The sequence below is a fragment of the Lutra lutra genome, chromosome 18 (assembly GCF_902655055.1).
Source record: "Lutra lutra chromosome 18, mLutLut1.2, whole genome shotgun sequence".
In the NCBI taxonomy this organism is placed as follows: Eukaryota; Metazoa; Chordata; class Mammalia; order Carnivora; family Mustelidae; genus Lutra; species Lutra lutra.
In genome coordinates, this window is record NC_062295.1 from 32,270,464 (window position 1) to 32,289,358 (window position 18,895).

The 18,895-nt window shown below is 51.4% G+C and overlaps 1 protein-coding gene across 6 annotated transcripts in view; it reads left to right on the forward strand.

The window, feature by feature from the left end:
• MYL10 (myosin light chain 10) overlaps positions 1-18,895 on the forward strand; it is a 77,087-nt gene that overhangs the window by 40,168 nt on the left and 18,024 nt on the right. The window contains exon 1 of one of the 6 annotated variants that reach the window (XM_047714663.1): positions 8,271-8,404. The exons of 4 other annotated variants lie outside the window; for them this stretch is intronic. The gene's annotated coding sequence lies outside the window, so the exon portion shown is untranslated. Of the gene's footprint in view, positions 1-8,270; positions 8,405-18,895 lie in introns of those variants that run through there. One more of the 6 variants, XM_047714665.1, reaches the window with a different exon arrangement.

Genomic DNA, 18,895 nt, shown 5'->3' on the forward strand with positions numbered 1-18,895 from the left:
TTGACTGAGCCACCCAGGGCCCCAGAGACAAATGCAATTTCTTCTCGGTCTCCAGCACCTTCCCCTTCTCTAGCACCCCCCGGACAGTTCAGAGGGTGATCTGAGGCCTTCGGGACTGGACTGGGCAAGGCAGGAGCTGAGTTCCTGAAGATTTGGATGCAGGAAGGACAGGCTGAAGAGAGTTCTGTGGTTGATACCTGGGATAACGAGGGCGGGCTCTGGAGCCAGACCGCCTAGACCCAGTTCTGTGGTGGATTCATACCATGGAATGTTGGGCAAGTTATACTTGGTGTGCCTCAGTCTCCTCAGCTGTGAAATGGGTGTGAGGCAGGACTCTGGGACTCTCTTCAAAAGGCAGTGCAACAACCCCCTACCCAATGTCACCGTATGGAATGTTCTGGAATTCCTGTGTGGAGCAAGAATTCACATGGGCCAGGCCCTTAGAACGGGTCTTGTTGGTAGTAACTGGATAGGAAATGTCCTGGGACTGCCCAGGACAGACCCGCTCAGGCTCATTTCACAGAACACACAGACCTCTTGGCCAGAGGCTGCTGGTGGGCCCAGAGAGGAGCCCCCAGCTGGAGGTAGCCACTGGCATTTCAGTCTTGTCTCTGACACCTCCCACCACGTGACCTCCAGCAAGGCACTTGCTCCTCTGAACCCACTTCCGGAGGGATGAGATGAGACGACACGTGCTAGATCTCACGGGCCATCCCCCTCTGCATCATCTGGTCTTCCCATCAGCTTTTGTGACAACTGACCTCTCTCTGCCTAGAAGCACGTTCTCTGCTTGTCCCCCGGGACCCTGTACCCTCCTCAGCGGCTCCCGATGGGGCAGCACAGACAGGCTCTCCCTGGGCGCCTCGGTGCTGTGTGGGTGGACAGCCTATTCTTTGAGCTCCTCCTGGGTAACTGGGGTGGACAGATGACTCCCTTCGTTTCTGTGGCCAAGTCTTAACCTTTGCACAATCTTTGGAGGTCTGGATCTTACATTGGATTGTCTCTTTAGCTCAGCTCTGACCATCCTGCCGCCAGGCATCCCCTCTGTGTTGGACTCATCATCAATGTTCCGTCGGAGTTTAAGAAATGACCAACGAGAGAAGTGGAACGGGGTCACACGGTCCCTGGGACATTGACTGGTGACACAAACTTCTGTTCTGTGGGAGTAACTGGAAATGGCACGTGGAACCAGGCTGTCCCTGCCCTGTGGGCTCAGGACCGTTACAAGGAGGCAAGAAGCAGCAACCCCTTCCTTGTTTGCAGAGCACTTGTCCATGGTCCCATGTGGTTCTTTGAATTCGCATTATTCTATCTTCTAGATGAAGATCCTGAAACACAGAGATGGACACCGTTTTGCTCAAGCACGGTCACTCCCCAATAGGCACTTAAAGAACCAGGCAAATAATGATTGAGTCCATTTTGTGGCAGAAAATAAAAGAAGATTCTATACTGTCAGGCTTCCTTATCTGTGGATGCCATATTTATGAATTCAGCTCGCTGAAATGGATCTGTAACCCATGCTCATGGTGCTTTCCCTGCCATCAGTGGATATTTGCACCGTGGTGGAAAATTTTATTTGCCCAGCGCACCTGTTCCCCGCAAAGGTCGAGCAAGGCCTTGTTTGCTTTCTTGTTTCCTGAGAGCCCTGGGGACTGGAGACCTCGGGGGCCATGCAGGGTAGCCCATGCTCCAGCCCTGGGACTGATTGCTTGGGTTTGAGTCTCAAGTCTGGCACCTGCCAGCTGGGGAACCCCAGGCAAGCCACTGAACACTTCTGGACTTAATTTCATCCTTTTTTAAAAAAATTAATTTGTTTATGTGGTGGGAGAGGAGAAGGAGAGCGTCTTAAGCAGACTCTGTGCTGAGCCCAGAGCCCCATGTGGGGCTCAGTCTCACGACCCTGAGATCACAACCTGAGCCGAAACCAAGAGTCGGTCGTCCAGCTGACTACACCACCCAGGCATCCCTCACTTCATCTTTTTGAAAATAAAAAATAGAACCTTCTGGGGCACCTGGGTGGCTCAGTCAGTTAAGCGTCTGCCTTTGGCTCCCTGCTCAGTCAGGAGTCTGCTTCTCCTTCCCCTTCTGCCCCTCCCACCCTGCTCATGCTCTCTCTCTCTCTCTCTCAAATAAATACTCAAATAAATAAAATCTTTTTTTTTTAAAGATTTTATTTATTTGACAGAGAGAGAAACAGCCAGAGAGGAAACACAAGCAGGGAGAGTCAGGGAGAGAGAAGCAGGCTTCCTGTAGAGCCAGGAGCCTGATGCGGGGCTCGATGCCAGGACCCTGGGATCATGACTTCAGCTGAAGGCAGACACCTAATGATTGAGCCACCCAGGTGCCCCAAATAAAACCTAAAAAAACAAAAACAAAAACAAAAAACAACAACCTTTCAAATTGATCACCAATCACTAAAACATAAATGGACTTAAACTCTTTAGTTACAAAACAAAGAGTGTCAAAGAACATTAAAATAGAATCCAACCATATGCTATTTATAAGGGATACAGAAAAAAAAAACATAAGGACACGGAAAGATTGAAAATCAAAGGATAGAATGATATGTTCTAGGAAAATGAAAAAAAGAAAAATGGGATAGCTGTATTAATGTCAGGGGGGAAAAAAAAGGCTTCAATTCAGGCCAAAAGCATTACCAGAGATTAAGAGAGCGAAGAAGAAATAAAAAAGATTTACTTCAACAGGAAGATAGACAATTCGCATCTTTTATATATTAATCACACAGCCTAAAACGTTTAAAACAAGAATTGACAGATATAAAAGAAAATGTGAAAGTCCAATGTTAGAATGGGACGGATTACAATAACTTATAAATCAAGTGGATAAAAATAAAACAGTACTTAAAAGATTTAATAGTAAATATCACAAACTTGATCAAGCAGATATACAGAGAACATTGTACTCAGCAACAGGAAAAAATTTATTTTTTTTCCAAGGGCCAGAAACATTTATGAAAAATGATCACGCTCGTTCATAAAGCTAGCCTCCGCAACTTTCAAAGGAGGTGTATCCAAAGACCGTATTTTAGGATCACAGTGAAATTAATTTAGAAATCGATGGTAAATCGATAACTGAAAAGACAGTCTACATTTGGAAATTTAAACAGAAAAACTTCTCAATCCCCAAGTCAATCGAAAAATATCCATATTCACTGGGTAGAATACCACTGAGAATAAAAACAAATTAAATACAGCTACACTCATCAATGTAAATGAACCTCCAAAAGATACTTAGCAAAAAGAAGAAAGTCGCAGAGGAATGTATGCAGTTTGCGTCCATTTATCTTAAGGTCACAGACAAACAGAGGAAACAATGTGTCATTTAGGGATACGAATGTGGGTGGCTTGAAGGAAAAGCAAGGGAGTAATTAACCTGAAATTTGGAACAATGTATTTCATAATCATCATTTTACAAAGAGCCTCCATCGGGGAACCTCTCCTTCATCCCTCCAGAAGGGTGGTCCAACTCATGGCCATAAAGAGCTGCTTTCTGAAAAGATGCCATCAGGACAGGCACAAAACTTGGCTTAGTTCATTAGTGGGAAAAAAAAATTTTTTTTGGTCCTGTTGAATTTGGACTTTTTTTTTTTTTTTTTCACAGATGGTATTCATTTCAGGAGACAGTCTGAGCATCATCACTGTCTCTCATTTGCTGAAACAGATTCCTCGCAAATAAAGGCATGTTTCCATCTTGAGCTGCTGTGGTCCCATCTCCTCTCCTGCTTTGGGGCCCGTTTTGCTCTCCCCTCCCTCCCCTTGCTCTTCTTCTGCTTGTCCTCGTAGAGTTTCAGCAATGGGGGAGATGCTCATCCCATGCAGGAGTCCTGGGTGAAGCTGTGGTCTCTGCTTGCTTACACACCTCCCTTGACAGGGAACTCACTCCTCCAAGTGGACTTAGCTGATCCCAAGTCCGACCACCTTTGGCATCCACCCATTGCCGATGGCTCAGCCACGGGGAGTCCCTGACCACAGACAGTCTACCTCTCTTCTTTGGATATGCTGTTTGTCACCAGCAGCAGCCCTGCTCTCTCTCCTCCCATGCCAAGTCTTCTCCTTCTGGGGAAATGTATTTAGTTTCTCCATTCATTCCCTCCATCGCTGCTGACCTGTCTGAACAGCAAACTCGCTCCCACCTAAGCACATACCAGTGTGGGGCATTATGAGGCCAGGGGAGTGTTGCTTATGGGCTTCGGTCAGAGTTAGGGTGGGTGTAGACGTGAGATGAGATAGACCGGCAGGTAGGCAGGGCGATGAGCTGGGGCAGTGGACCAAGTTCAGAGCCGGGTCTCCCCAGCCTGCAGCAGCAGCTGCTCTGAGGACCCCTGGAGGCCCAGTTTATCTACCCCCATCACCCGGCAGGCAGTGAAGACATCAGCACCCCCCCCCCACTTCGGCTTTCTCTGGTGCCACCAGGCTGACCTCCTGCATGCCTGTGAGTCACCTGTGCTACACCTAGCCAGCGCTTCCTGTCTGCACCCTTCAGCCACTTCCCCCCACTGTCACAACCTAAGTCTTATCAGCACCTAGAACTTGACCCGTAAAATTAAAAATATATATATGTACATATATATGTATAAATCATATTAATGAATGCATATGGGTTAAAGAAAAAATCACAAAGAAAGGCTTAGAAAAGGAAAAGCAGGGGAGCCCTGTCCCTCCCCCACTCCCCGCCCAGGCGCCCCCCCCTCAGTTATCCTGCTCCTGCAACTACTTTGTCCTTCCTTCCACCTGGAGATTACCTTCCCATCTCTGAGTACAAGCTCATAACCACTTGTATCGTCAGCATGTTGAGTTGTAGGCACTAGAAACAAATCCTGGGTAATTTAAGTAGAAAGAGCGCTTATTAGAAACATATTGGGAGGTCCATCAAATCAATAGGAGGCTGGAGATCCCTGGGGGTGGAGGGACCCCCAGTTCACGCCTTAGCGTTATCCTGGTAAAGACGCCCACAGGACCCCGGAGGCGGCAGCCTGTGCATCCAGCACCCCCAATGCTGGGCCCTGCTCTGTGCTCCTTGCCACTTCTAGAAGCTGAGGGGAGCCCCCCTCCCCCGCCCCACAACTAGCATCCCAGAACAGAACCTTCGAGGCATCTGCTTGTCCATCCCTGGCTTTTGAATCACAGTTCGACAGAGTGCATCCGATTGGCTGAGCCCAGCCGGGGCCAAACCTGACCCTGACCCTGAGGGAGGCTGGGAAAGAGGATTTGGCATTTCCCCGTTTCTTTGGGTGGGAGGAGGATTCCCCAAACATGGAAGAGGAGCCCAGATGCCCAGCGGCCAGTAAGGATGGCAGGTGTCTCCCATGCTGGGATTTCTTGCTTTATCAATTGTAGCTATCAGATGACTCCTTGTTCCAAGATCTGAGACCTTATGTCTACCCCCCTCAGCCCCACCTCTCCTCCCAGTTATTTATCCCACTTATAATTATTAATTATCTTCAGGACTTTGCTTCCTCAATCACTGACAACCCGCTGCCCACAATAAGGCTGTGGACCCCTCCCCCATTTGTGCCCGCTCCCTTCCTCCCTCTCCCCTCCCTATAGCCCCCATGTGTCCATTTCCACTTTCTACACTCGTGGCTGAAAATATTTGCACTCTTCAACCCGAATTAATTCTTCTCTGCTTTGTCTCAAGGCTAGTTATGAATGCCACAAATAAAGCACTTCCACTGTTATGATTATGTAAACTTCTCTGCAGACTAGGACACTGTCCTTCTAGAACTTTCATTCATTGTCCCCTAGGGCTGGAACCACTGTTGCCCTATAATCCATTTCTTCCTCTTTCTTGGTTTGCTTTTTTCCTCTTGGTGGGAGGAGTGGGAGGGGAGGGAGAGTGGATAAGTGATAAGCTAGCTGAGACTTCGCATGTCCAGTAAAAAAATGATCTGGTCCTCTGGTTTGATTGCTGGTTTGACTGGGTCTAGAATTTTAGGGTAAAAATCATTTCCTTTCATGGGGCGCCTGGGTGGCTCAGTGGATTAAGCCGCTGCCTTCGGCTCAGGTCATGATCCCAGGTCCTGGGTTCAAGCCCCACATCGGGCTTTCTGCTCAGCGGGGAGCCTGCTTCCTCCTCTCTCTCTGCCTGCCTCTCTGCCTACTTGTGATCTCTGTCTGTCAAATAAAAATAAAATAAAAATCTTAAAAAAAAAAATCATTTCCTTTCAGAAAGGAAGGTGTTGCTCCATTAAGGTCTTATGGTAGACGGTGCTGTGAATGAGAGTTCCATGGCTGGTTGGTTCATAGTTTCTCTGTATGAGATTCATTTCCGCCTCTGCCCATCAGAAATGTTAAGGACCCTCTGTTGACCACGGGTTGTCCCTACCGAGGTGTCACTGTGATGTGTCTCTGTGTCTTCGGTTTAGAATCATTCACTGTACTGGGCGCTCAGCCCCGTCCGAGCTAAAGCCTTGTGGCCTTTCTGTTCTGGAAACTTCTCTCCTGGGGGGTCTTTGATAATTCATTCCCTCCGTATTCTGTGTTCTCCTTCTGGAATTCCCAGTATTAAACCATGGACTGTCCTTCATTGACCCCCATCATCTCATCTTTTCTTTTCTCATCTCTCTCTCGTTTCCCCCTACTTTCTCCCACAACTTTAATCAGTAACTTTCATTATATTTTTGAAATTCTAGCAAACACATTGTAAGTTTCCTACAGTTCTTTTTTGTTTTCTTATTGAACTCCCTTGGGGCTGTTAATTGGAGTCTTTGTGAAGATGATCCTCTAACCCCTGAATTAGGCCTTCTTGGAGACCTTTCATTTTGGGGTACATTTCTATAACACATGTAAAGTCGAAAGACAGAAATAGTGGGTTTTTCAAACCCTGAAAAGCCCCACATTCCCGGGTTCTCCCAACACCTCATTCATGGGTTCATGGCAGCTCCGCTATCTTCCGCTGGACACCCCCAAGGTCAGCCTGGGTGTTGACCTTCAGCCCACAGAAAGAGAAAGAGCGTAGTGAATGGCACGGTGGTGATTTGAAGTGTGCCCATGACCACCTGTCACATGGGTTGGCCAGAACTCCCATCAGAGGGTGGCACCTAATGGCAAGGAACACTGGGAAACTTAGTCGTGTGCCCTGGAACACAAGGGAGTGGCTTTGGTGAACACCAGCCGTCTCTGTGATATCTACTGTCACCACCCGAGTCCAAGCACTGGCCTCTCCTGCCTTTGGCCACATCCCTCCAGCTTCCTCCCTGCATTGCAGGGAAAGGGAGGGAGGGGAGGGGTGGCTGCAAGGGGGCTGGCGATGCTGGGGGCCCTGGGGGGAGGTGGAACAGCGGCCTGAAGCCTCCCCTGTTCCTACTTGTATGGAGATCACCAAGCTCGGGAGCTGTTTGGATAGGGGAGGGTAGAATCAGAGCCTGAGGGCTGGGTTCTTGCTTCTCCTTCTCTTCTCCCTTCATGCTGTTCCCACTGGTGTCTGCCTTCAGCCCAGGGCATCTACAGCAGTGCCAATGACTGTCACACTGAGAGCGCATCCATCCTGTCCCCCTGTCCCCCTGTTCCCCCACCGCCCCGGGCTCCATAAACACGGGTGGCTGATTCCCCAGCACTTCTGATTCCGCAGATCGGGGCCGTGCCCAAGAACGTGCATTTCTAACAAGTCCCAAGTGCTGATGCCTCTGATCCACAGAGCGGAGAGGGCCTCCCACCTCCCACTTCCCATAGTTCTGGGTCCACGGCTGTTTCAGAAGACGCCAAGGTGCCAGGATGGGGCCCCCATGGCCTCCCCGCCATGCTTCTGTTCAGGCTGCTTCTCCCACCAGGAACGCTTCTCCCAGCCCCTCTGTCTCTTCCCTTCCTATCTGCCCTTCAAGCCCCCAGTGCAGAGCTGCCTCCTCCAGGAAGTCTGCCAAGACCACCTTACCCTTTGTGATCTTTCCTGCCCCATCGTCTCACCCAGCCTCAGTCTCCTTTCGAACGCTTTGCCATCTGCTCATTTCTTCTCTTCAAAAGCCCCTGAGGGGTGTGGAAACATATTGCCTACTCAAAACCTTGCATACCTATGTCTGCCACAGTACTTTCCACAGTAGTCAAAAAGGCAAAATAACCCAAATGTCCAACTGTGGCTGAAGGGACAAACAAAATATGGCAGATGCATATGACGGGATATTAGTCAGCCGTAGAAAGGAGGGACAGACTGACACATGCTGCGTGGAGGCACCTCCAGACGCCGTGCCAGCTGAGAGCAGCCCAGAGCGTAGGATCCCATTTATGGAGTGCTCGGAAAAAGCGCATCCCCAGAGACAGCCAGTTCGCGACTGCCGGGGGCCGTGGGAAGGCGAGGTTGGGGGTGCCTACTGCAAAGTCCACGGTTTCCTTTTGGGGACATGGACATGTCCTCCAGTTGAACGTGGTGACGGCTGCACACCTCTGTGAATGTACGTAAAGCCCTTGAGTTGTACGCTGGGAGCGGGTGGGTTGTGTGGTGTGTGAATTAAATCTCAAAAAAGCTGTTGTCAGGGAAAAAAAAAAAAGCATTGGATGCAGGTGGCAGGGGCTGTGCCCACCTCTTGTGCAAGTGGTAGCTCAGAGGAGGAGCTCTTGAGCTTTGGACTGGGATCAGCAGCTTGCTGTGTGTGCTGGGGTGAGCCTGTGCCCTCTCTGAGCCCCCCAGGAGTGCTGAACAGTAATGCAGGAGACGAGCCAGGAATCCCCATGCACCCAGTTCTGTGTGAGGTCTGGAGCCCGGACCCTGGCTGGACAGGGTGGTAGTGGGGCGTCCCCCCCCCACCTTCTTGCTCTGGAGGAGGAGGCACCCCCACCACCCTCTGTCTTTAAATGTCCCAGAATGCAAGGGTTTTGAGGCTGCAGGCAATGGCAGCAAGTTAAGCGCTAAAAGCCCTGGGTTGTTGGAGGTGAGCAGCGCACTCGACTCTAAATGGTATCCACAGTAATTTTGCCAGAATCTTTTTTTAGATGATGTTTCCTTAACAACCTACAGAGAACTTCACTCTCCTCCCCTCCTAATCCCCTGCTTTGCACAAACATGAAATTAATCTTCTAAATACCCAAGCTGGTTCCAAAAAGAAGTGAGCAAGGAGAAGGGTTGGGGGGGGCGCTGGGGGGAGCCCCGCTGCCTGCTCGGAGGCCCTCTCTTCTTGTTGGCTCAGAGCCCCGGGAGGGGGGGGCAGGTAGATGAACGACCGCCCAGTGCTCATAACACCGCCTGGGCCAGACCCCCCCAAGCATCCGTCCAACCCTGATCTCCCTTCTCTGGCCATCGGGAGCTCCTCACCTCCCACGGCAGCTTGTGCTCTGGGAAGGAGCTCTGCCTCCAGCAGGAAGCTGGCGTCTGTGCTTTTCAGCACCCCTGGCTTGGCCTCGCCCTGCCCTCCGGGGTGGAGCCCCCTCCTCCGGGTAGCAGCAGCTTCCTGCCCAGTTCAGGGGTGCGGCTCCCACCAATGCCTTTGCCAAGTGCACCCGAGCCATGCACATACACAAACCACCCCCATGACCTTGGACCCACCCCTCCCCCGCCCCCCTCCCCCACTCCGCCATGCCCTGGGTGTCCTGTCTCAGCAAGTGGCCCTACCTCCCCTCCCTGGTGGTTTGTGCTGAGCCAAGTGGCCAGGCAGGAAACTTCCTTCCTAGAATCCCCTCCCCTAGATGGGTCTGAGTTAACATTAGCCAAAAAGCAAATCTGTGCTGCGGGGCGGGCACAGACATGGAAGTGTCAGCATGTGCTACTCTGTCCTCGCTGCTCCCTCTGTGTGTCCTCTTCCTGATCCACGGCCGGCTCTCCTCCAGACTGCTGGCCCCACTGACTCACGGGGACCCAGTACTTCCACCAGATGCTTGATAAGATCGCCCAGCAGGGAGGTGACGAAGGCCTTCCCCTAGACTCCTGTCAATGTCCGCTCCCGCCCTGGGCTCCCACTCCAACAGCCCCACTTGCCTGACTTCTAGATTTCTCTGCGTTTTCCCACCTGTACCTCTGCCTCAAGAGGGCTGGCTGGAGACGTTCCCTCCAGTCCCCATAAAACTCCTCTCTTTGGACCTTTACTTCCCAGCCCCTCCCCAGGGGTGTTAAGGCCAATAATGCCTGTGCTATAAAGCTCACGGTGGTTCTGCTTCCCGGATTGAGCCCAAACGGTAGACACCCTGTTACCCACATCAGAGCAAGTGGGGGTGTCCCGATGCCTGTCTGCCTCCCTCCCTCCTCTGCTCAGCCACAGGCCACATCCTGTTGGCCCTAGCTCATTACTGACCCTCAGTCATGCCCTTCCTACTAAGGCTCACCCCATCCGGTCCTCTCTCACCTCTTATCTGCACGATTTTATCTGAGACTTCTGGTTTTCTAGCTCTGGTCTAGCTCTTGCGGCTGTACCCAGTGATGGTTTCCCATCTGGGGCTCTCAGCCATGCACAGGGACCAAGACCCTTCTCTGGTGCGGGGTCCGGCACTCACCACCTTCACAGACAAGTCCCTGCCATTTCCTTGTCCTGGGTCCTATACCAATCACACTAGATCTTTCCCCGCCATGCTCTCCTCACTCCCCTCCACCAGGGATCTTTCTAGAAAAAATGAGAAGCAAAGGCAGTGAGTATCCTGCCAACAGGCCATCTGAATCCCCCTCACCACTCCGCCCCACCAGCCTCCCATCTCTGTCTGGAAAACTTCTACTCATCCCTCAAAACCTCAGCTTCAGTGCCCCCTCTGCTCACATGTTCCCTTGGCAACACCCTCCCTGGCAGGAGGGGCCAGCCTGGAGTTCACCCAGTGTGTCCTCATCTTCTTCCCCACTGACAGCAGCTCCAAGATGCCCAGAGCACAGGGTTGGGCTGTGTGAGGGTGGTGACCAGGGTGCACTGGCACAGGGAGCGGGGCTTTAGGCACCAGGAGCTCAGGCTTTTCTGGGTCTGAACTTATCTCTCCGTCTTTCCTCATTGGGAGCCGGGCAAGTGTCCTTTCTTCTCCTGGCCTGTTTCCTCATCCACAAAATGGGAATAACAAAACATAGCTGGGGGTGTGCTGAGTGACCCACGTGTGCTTGGGAAAGTGGGGGTTTGGGCCACCGGCTGATGGACATGAACCCTCTGTGCCTCAGTTTCTCCAGACGGAATGCCCCTGCCCTCTTTCTCCCAGACAGGTACAGGGAAGGGGATGGATGAAAAGGACTCTCACAGGTGACCTGCCATGTTGACATGGACCCACGGGGCACACTTGGCCCAGAGCAGGGAAAGAGTGAGGCAGACTCTAGAATTCTAGTTGTAGGGTGGCGGTGTGTGTCCTGGACCCCAGAGAGTTTCTGGGTGTGGGTCCGGCCTGTGGTGACTGGTTCTGCCAAAGCTGTTCCTTGGGACAGGAAGCTAGAGCTAGAAGAGGTGTGCATAGAGGCACCGATGGGAGCTGTCACTATTCCCACGTGCGTGGGCCCCTGGGGAGCAGGAGATGCTGGGGAAGGACTCTATATTTTGCAGTCCTGGCCACTGTGCATCACCTTCTCCAGTGACCTGGGGCCTGTCCCCTCCCTCTGTGCCTCGAGTCGCCATTTCAGATAGCCGCAAGGGGCTAAGGGGACACTGGTCACCGAGGAGCCCCTCTCCGATGAAGCCACGGCAGAAGCAGCCTCCGGCCCGTCTGACGTTTAACTGGGGCTGTCATGTGGGCTCTTATCAGAATAAACAGGTTTTGTTGTGCATTTCACAATCTCAGCATCTTTAATTTATCGCACAACAAATTGGAGGGGATTTAGCATGTATTTAATTAATTTGACGAAAGTAGTTCAGCAACTGTAAACAGGCTGTGGGAACACACGTGCCGGGAAGCAGGGTCCGGCGACTCCCGGTTCAGAGCGGGCATTGGCTTGAAGCTGCTGATGGGTCCCTGCAGGGCAGGGACAGGGGTGCTGGGGCGAGGTTGGGCCTGGAGTCTTGGGGTGGCGGGAGAGCTGGGTGGAGGCAGGAGGCCTGGGTTCCTCAGGCCCACGAAGGGATGGGAAGCCCAGCCCTGTCTCCCACTCAGGGGATCTCATAAGGACGTCCAGGGACAACCAGCCGAAAGCTGTTTTGCGGCAGGAAAGGTGCTGGTGTTACCTGAGCTCAGTCTGTCCCTGACCTGCTTCCTTCAACATGAATCACTGGCATTACCTTTCGCAAGAAGCATTTTGTACCAGTTAGGGACCGTGTTTGCACTAAGAGAATAACAGATCCTGTCCTCCAAATGTGGCTTACACAAGGGGTTTAGTGTGTGACGAACGGGACGTTTATGGCTGGTGCTGGAACTCCATGATGTTCTTAATGTACCAGTTTCCCTCTGTCCTTTTCACCATCCTTTATAAGAGTGTCCCCTTCTGGCCTTGAGATAGCTGCTACCGCTCCAGCCATCATGTCTATATCCTCGGTGGCACAAAGAGGGAAGGGGGAGTGCGTCTGAACCTGTGCCTCCTTCTGTAGGTGCGTTCCTAGAAACAGCACTCAATGCCTTTCACCTGTCTTGGGCAAGAATTTGGTCACATGATTATCTCTATCTTCAAGAGAGACTGAAACATGGCATCTTGGCTAGGCATGGAGTCAGGGCTCTGCAGGAGAGAAGGAGAGCAGAATGGGCATGGGGTAGCCCACTGGCAGGTCGTGGCCCACCCTCCCTAAGCTGAGGCTGTTGCAAAGCCCCCGGCCTGGCCTCTCTCACAGCGGCTGGGAGGCTTGGGTGCCCATTGGAGTGGGCTTCCTGAGCCAAGAGGCGTGTGGGGTTCTTCGAGTCCCCAGCTCTGAGGGCAAACACTGGTCCCCAGAGGAGTGGCAGGTGACTGTGGGGGTTACTGATGATGCTGTCTATTTCCTGGTTGTGGTCCGGGTCAGATAGGCAAGGTGGGCAGGGCCTGCCAGTGTGCCTGCAGAGTGAGACTGCCTGGGCGGGACTCCCAACCCTGCCATTTCCCAGTGGGGTCCCTTTGGTGTTCCCAAGACTCGGGTCCTGTCAGGGAACAGGAGGAGGAAGAGGGTTCCAGCAAAGGGAGGGGAGAGAGCTTCTTCGAAGTGTTTAGGAGACTTCCTGTGGGGGGCGCCCCCCAAAGTGTGCCCACCTCTAGCTGTGGCAGGAACTCCTGTGACCTCCCTGTGCCCACCCTGTGGACCTTGGCCATCAACACCCATAAGCCAGCCCAACCGGCCACAACGGGCCACCAGCTCATTAAGCCCATCCTGGGAAACCCCTTGGTCTGGCAGAGCTAGGCTGCTTGCTGGCCCCCCTCACGCTTCCTTCTGCTGCCTTCCTGGCAGCCCTGGGAGGCCACAGCGGTTTCCTGAAAGCAGACATGCTAGCCAGAGAATGGAACGGAAAAAGCCAGCTACTGGAGAAAACTTCTAGGCCCAGGCTCTGGGTGGGGCAGGAGGGGCGGGACCCAGAGCCCAGGTGAGACCACCCTTCCCTCCCCCAGGATTTTTTTTTTTTTCCAAACCAACTTTATTGACCTATAACTGGCTTATAACAAAGTGTCTGTTTCTTTTTCTTTTTTCTTTTTTTTTTTTCCTGATCTCTTTTAATATGAGTTTGGTTTTGGGGGAATTTTGTTTTTATTTCAAATTCTAGATACAAGAGATATCATACGGTGTTTATCTTGCTCTGTCTGGGGGCGTCTGGGTAGCTCAGTGAGTTAAGCCTCTGCCTTCAGCTCAGGTCATGATCCCAGGGTCCTGGGATCGAGCCCCACATCGGGCTCTCTGCTCAGCAGGGAGCCTGCTTCCTCCTCTCTTTCTCTCTCTGTAATCTCTGTCTGTCAAATAAATAAATATCTTGCTCTGTCTGACTTACTTCGCTTAACGTGATGCCCTCGGGGTCCATCTATGTGGTCGCAAACAGCAGGATATCCCTTCCTTTTCTTCTTTCTTTCCTTTTTTTTTTTTTTCAAGTTGCTGAATAATATTCCACCGCCTATGGATTTATACACGCCACGTTTTCTTAACTCATCTGTCGGTGGACACTTCGGGCATTGCCGTGTCTTGGTTATTATAAATAATGTTGCTACGAACATATGGGCACAGATATCTCTCTGGCACCGTGTTTTCATTGCCTTCGGATATATTCCCAGAAGTGGGATTGCTGGATCATATGGTATTTCTATGTTTAATTTTCGGAGGAACTTCCGTACTGTTTTCCACAGTGGCTGCACCAACTTACACTCCCACCAGCAGCGAGCAAGGCCCTGTTTCCCCCACCTCCTGGCGGGCGCTTCTAATTCCTTGTCTTTTGGAGGCTAGCCATTCCAACAGGGGCGAGGTGAGATCTCCTTGTGGGTTTGGTTTGCGTTTCCTGATGATTAGGGCTGCCAAGCGCCTTCTCACGGACCTACTGGCCTTTTAGAGATCTTAGGAAATATGTCTGTCCGTCTGTGTCCTGTGCGCACTTATTAACCGGATCGTTTGTCTTCTTTTTTTTTTTTTAATTGAGTGGTAGGAGTTCTTTATATATCTTGGATATTAACCCCTTGTCGGAGATATGATTTGCAAGTAGTTTTGTTTTTTGTTCCATAGGTTGTCTTTGTATGTTGTTGATTATTTATTTTGGGGGCTCACGATTCTGTCCCAGGGGTCTATGTGTCTGTTTTTATGCCGTACCATCCCGTTTTGATGACTACAGCTTTGGAATATAGCTTGAGATTGGCACATGAGATGAGCCCAAGTTCCCGTCCCGCAGCCCAATGTGCACACCCCCGGGTCACTTCCCACCACAGTGCACACCCAAGGCCTGACAACAAGCTCTCACTTTCTTGGATTCTTATCTGAGGAGCTTCCTCTGAGCCATGAGCCTGTGCCTCTCTTAAGGACACCAGTCCCACTGGATCAGGGCCCCACCCTTATGACCCTATTTAACCCTCTCTGCCTCTTTAAAAGCTCCAGATCCGAATATCGTCTCACTGGGAGAAGTTGCTGGGGGTGGGGGTGTGTGTATATTGGGGTGAGAGCCAGGAGCCTGAATGTTACCTAGTGCTTTTCCAAGAAGAGCAGCGTTTCTTAGTAAGAGATGAGCTCCAAAAGCAAAAGCAGCTCTGCCTTTAGCGGATAGACAATCTTTCTGGAAGGTTCCTGGGGCCCAGCTAGAGCGGTGCCTCCCGGCACCAGGGAGAATGTGCTGCCATCAGGCTCTGCCCGCCGGAGCTCACGGTCTCCTGGGGCAATCCACATCTGGAGACCAAGCGAGGCAAGGGACTAAAGTCTGGCCTCCTCCTTGTTAGAGCACATCCTGTCGGAACGGCTGAGGATTTGTCAGACCCGCCCCATCCTGCTTTGTCCCCCCACCATTCATAAGCATGATCCTTAATAAGCTTCTTGCATTACAAACTCATCCTCAGTGTCTGCTTCTGGAAGCCTGGCCTGTAGCGACCCCACTGGTCTTGGATGTGCCCTTCGCCCCTCCTGGGGCGTATCAGTCACAGACCCTAAGGTGACGTCCAATAACTTCTGCCTTGTGTTGTTTATGCTTCTGTGTAATCCGTACCCTTTGAGTGTGGGCAGACCTGCGACTTGCTTCTAAGCAAGAAAATATGGCCAGAGGGTTCAGATGCCACTCCCATGATTATAATGTGTTACATACAACCCCAGCAGTCAGCCAGCGGAAGCCCTCGGTCACACAGTCACAGAGAACTGGGATGAATTCTGCAGACACCTTAGTAAGCTCGGGAACAGATTCTTCCCCAATCAAACCTTCAGATGAGAGCGCAGCCCAGCCCATAGCTCGACTGCGAGCCGCTGAGCAGGGAACTCAGCTGTCCAGACCGTCATCACAGGCAAATGTGTGTACCAAGTCATGAAATCTGTGGTTATGTTTTATGCAGTGATGGAAAAACTAATTTGGGAGGCATCAAAGAAAGAGCTGATCTCTGATGTAGCTGTCTCTCACCACTGCAGCACTCCCATTGCCCGAGGGTCAAGTCCCTCACCCATAAGGTGGGGATGATCCCAGCTAAGGGCTGAGGTCACCTCAGCATGGTGGCCGGCACATGAAAAGGCGCCAGACGCAGTAGGGTCACTTCCTTTGTGAAACGTTGACTGCAGCCAGGTGATTTTAGGAAACTGGACTATGCCTGTACATTTGACCCCCATGTGTGGGTTTTCTTTTTAATATTTTATTTATTTGAGAGAGAGAGTGCGTGTGTGCAGTGGGGAGCAGCAGAAGGAGAGGGAGAAGCAGCTGAGCGGGGAGCCTGATGTTGAGCTCGATCCCAGGACCCTGGGATCATGACCTGAGCCGAAGGCAGATGCTTCCCGGACTGTCACCCAGGCGTCCCTGCCTTGAGTGTTTTAATACCCACGTCCATTGTTAGGGACTTTATAGTTTGCAAAGAACTTACCCACTGGGCAGGGAAGCAGGAATTAACCAGCAGCTAGTGGTAAGCGAGTTACTGGGTCACCATGGCAGGTGGTAAACAGAGCTGAGGCTCTTCTTGGATCTGCTCTGGGCAGCAGGTCCTGGCTCTAGGTTCCAGCTGGCCCTTCTGAGATGTAGAGCCTCTGAAGAAGATGTATGTATAATGGAATATTACTCAGCCATCAAAAAGAATGAAATCTTGCTCTTTGTGGAAGGAGCAAATATTTTGCTTATTTTGCTAAGCAAAATAAGCCAGAGAGAGATAAATACCATATGATTTCACTCATATGTGAAATTTAAGGAACAAAACAGATGAACATATGGGAAGGGGGATAAAGAGAGAGGGGGGAAGCCATAGGAGACTCTTAACGCTAGATAATAAACTGAGGGTTGATGGAGGGAAGTGGTGGGGAGGTGAGGTGGGCTGGATGAGGGATGGGGATGAAGGAGGGCACTTGCTGCGATAAGCCCTGGGTGTTGAATGTAAGTGATGAATCACCGAATTCCACTCCTAAAACCAACACTGCAGTGTATGGTAACTAACTAGAATTTAAATAAAAATTTGAAGAAAAGAGAGAAACACACAGCCTGTACCCTCTGTGTGTGAAGGGAACACAGAAAGCAGGGAGTGGGAGGGGCAGGAGCTGGGAGGTGGAGTGGATAGTTCTCGGTAATGGGGATATGGCCAGTCTGGGCTTATGGAGGAAGAACTTGGCTTCCCAATCTGGCTTTGAGGGGCTTCCGGGAGAGAAGTGTGGACTGGGAAGGGGTTCGGGTCCACCTGGAGGCTGGGGGTCTGCAGAAACCTCCAGCTGCAGGCAGGGCAGGAACTCAGGTTATAAGCTCCCAGCCTGGAGCATCTAGTTTAATAGTGAGGTGTCCTACATACATCACTTAGTCTCCTTTGTAAATGGGGACCCTAACTTTCTAGTGTTGGGGTGAAGGTTAGATGAGCCAGCCCAACTAAAGTCCTGGACACAGCACCTGCTCCATCATAACCACCCGTGAGGCTTGGCTGCTGGACGGTTAGCCCTGGAACGGCATGCACATTCGTCTCTTGTCTACTGCTACAGCCCAAGCACTTAGCATCACATGGGACAGGCTCAAAAGATATTTGTGACATGAGTGAAACGGGAGCCACAGAGCCAGCTTCCCCCATCTGTCATGTCCTGCAGAGGATGTCAGGGTGCCCCCAAGTGAGAGGAAGTAGCCCCACCATCTGGGCTTGGTGCAATCCTTCCTTCACTCTTGCCAGGCTCAGGGGAGGGCAGCGGGGTCAGGGCCCTGGGGGCCCCTGCTGCTGCCTCTCTGCTGACTTCTTAGCTGCGGGGTTCAGTGGGAGGGAGCTCTGGCCTCAATTGACCCCACGCTCTGACTCACAGCCGCTTCTGAGCCCACCCAGAATGACTCTCCCAGCCGTCAGGTCCTCTGCCCTGGCAGGGCCTGCCCCCACTGTTTACTCTTGGCACATGGGATCTTCCTGTTTCTAAGAAAATGGCTTTAATTGGTAATTATCTCCTGTTTTTATATAGCGTCTTTCATCCAGGTGCCCGTAGCACCCAGCTTATTAAACTTCATGCTTAGAAGGTGCCGGGACTTCAAACAGTGTCCCTGGTTCTTTGGGGCGCCTTGCAGGCTCCCCACAGTGTGAGCAGCCCGAAGTCAACATAAAGCATTGGTTGCACCTCTGTGCTCCAGGGTTGGGTGGGAGCAGGATCATGACCTTGGGAGGCTATATAAACCCCAGTGTGCCCAGTCCTGTGCCAGGGTCTGAGGTGGGGCTAGGAGAGAGGGAAGGCCCTTCTCTTTGAGAGTTCAGTCTTGTACGCACCCCCGCTCTGATGCCCCAGGGCTGGGGACCCCTCCACAACCTTCATGCACTCACCCTTCCTCTGATGATATTAACTGAGAGCTCTCTATGTGCCAGGTTTGACATTTCTTCCCCTGGTTGATTCTGGAAGCAATGGGGGAGTTCACTACCTTGTATCTCTCCCTAGGTGGGGTAAAACCTAACTTCTCTCTCTGCCCCAAGCCAGTCCACGATCACCGGATTCCTGCAGCTGTTCCTCCTACAGAGAGGGAGACAGAGACAGAGAGACTGAGATTTATTTTAAGGAATGGACCCATGTAATTATGGATGTTGTTAAGTCCCAAATCCGCGGAGTAGGCTGGCAACTGGAGACCTAGGGGAAAGTTACAGTCTGATTCCAAAGGCAGAATTCTTTCCTGCTAAGTTTTTGTTCTATTAAGGCCTTCAACTGATTGTATGAGGCCCACCCACATTATGGAGGACATCTGATTTACCCAAAGTCCACCAATCTGATCTTATCTAAAATATACATTTACAGAGACATCCAGAATAATATTTCATGAAGTATCTGGGCACCATGACTTAGTCCAGATGACACATAAAATTAATTATCACAGTAAATTACTTACCCCAAGTAAGTGGATGGGGAGATGGGACAGGCAGAGGAGAATGCGTTCTCCCTTTTCCCCGAGGCTGGGATTCTGGATGGCAGGACAGTGTGGAGGAAGAAAAGTTGGAAGACATGACATCATCA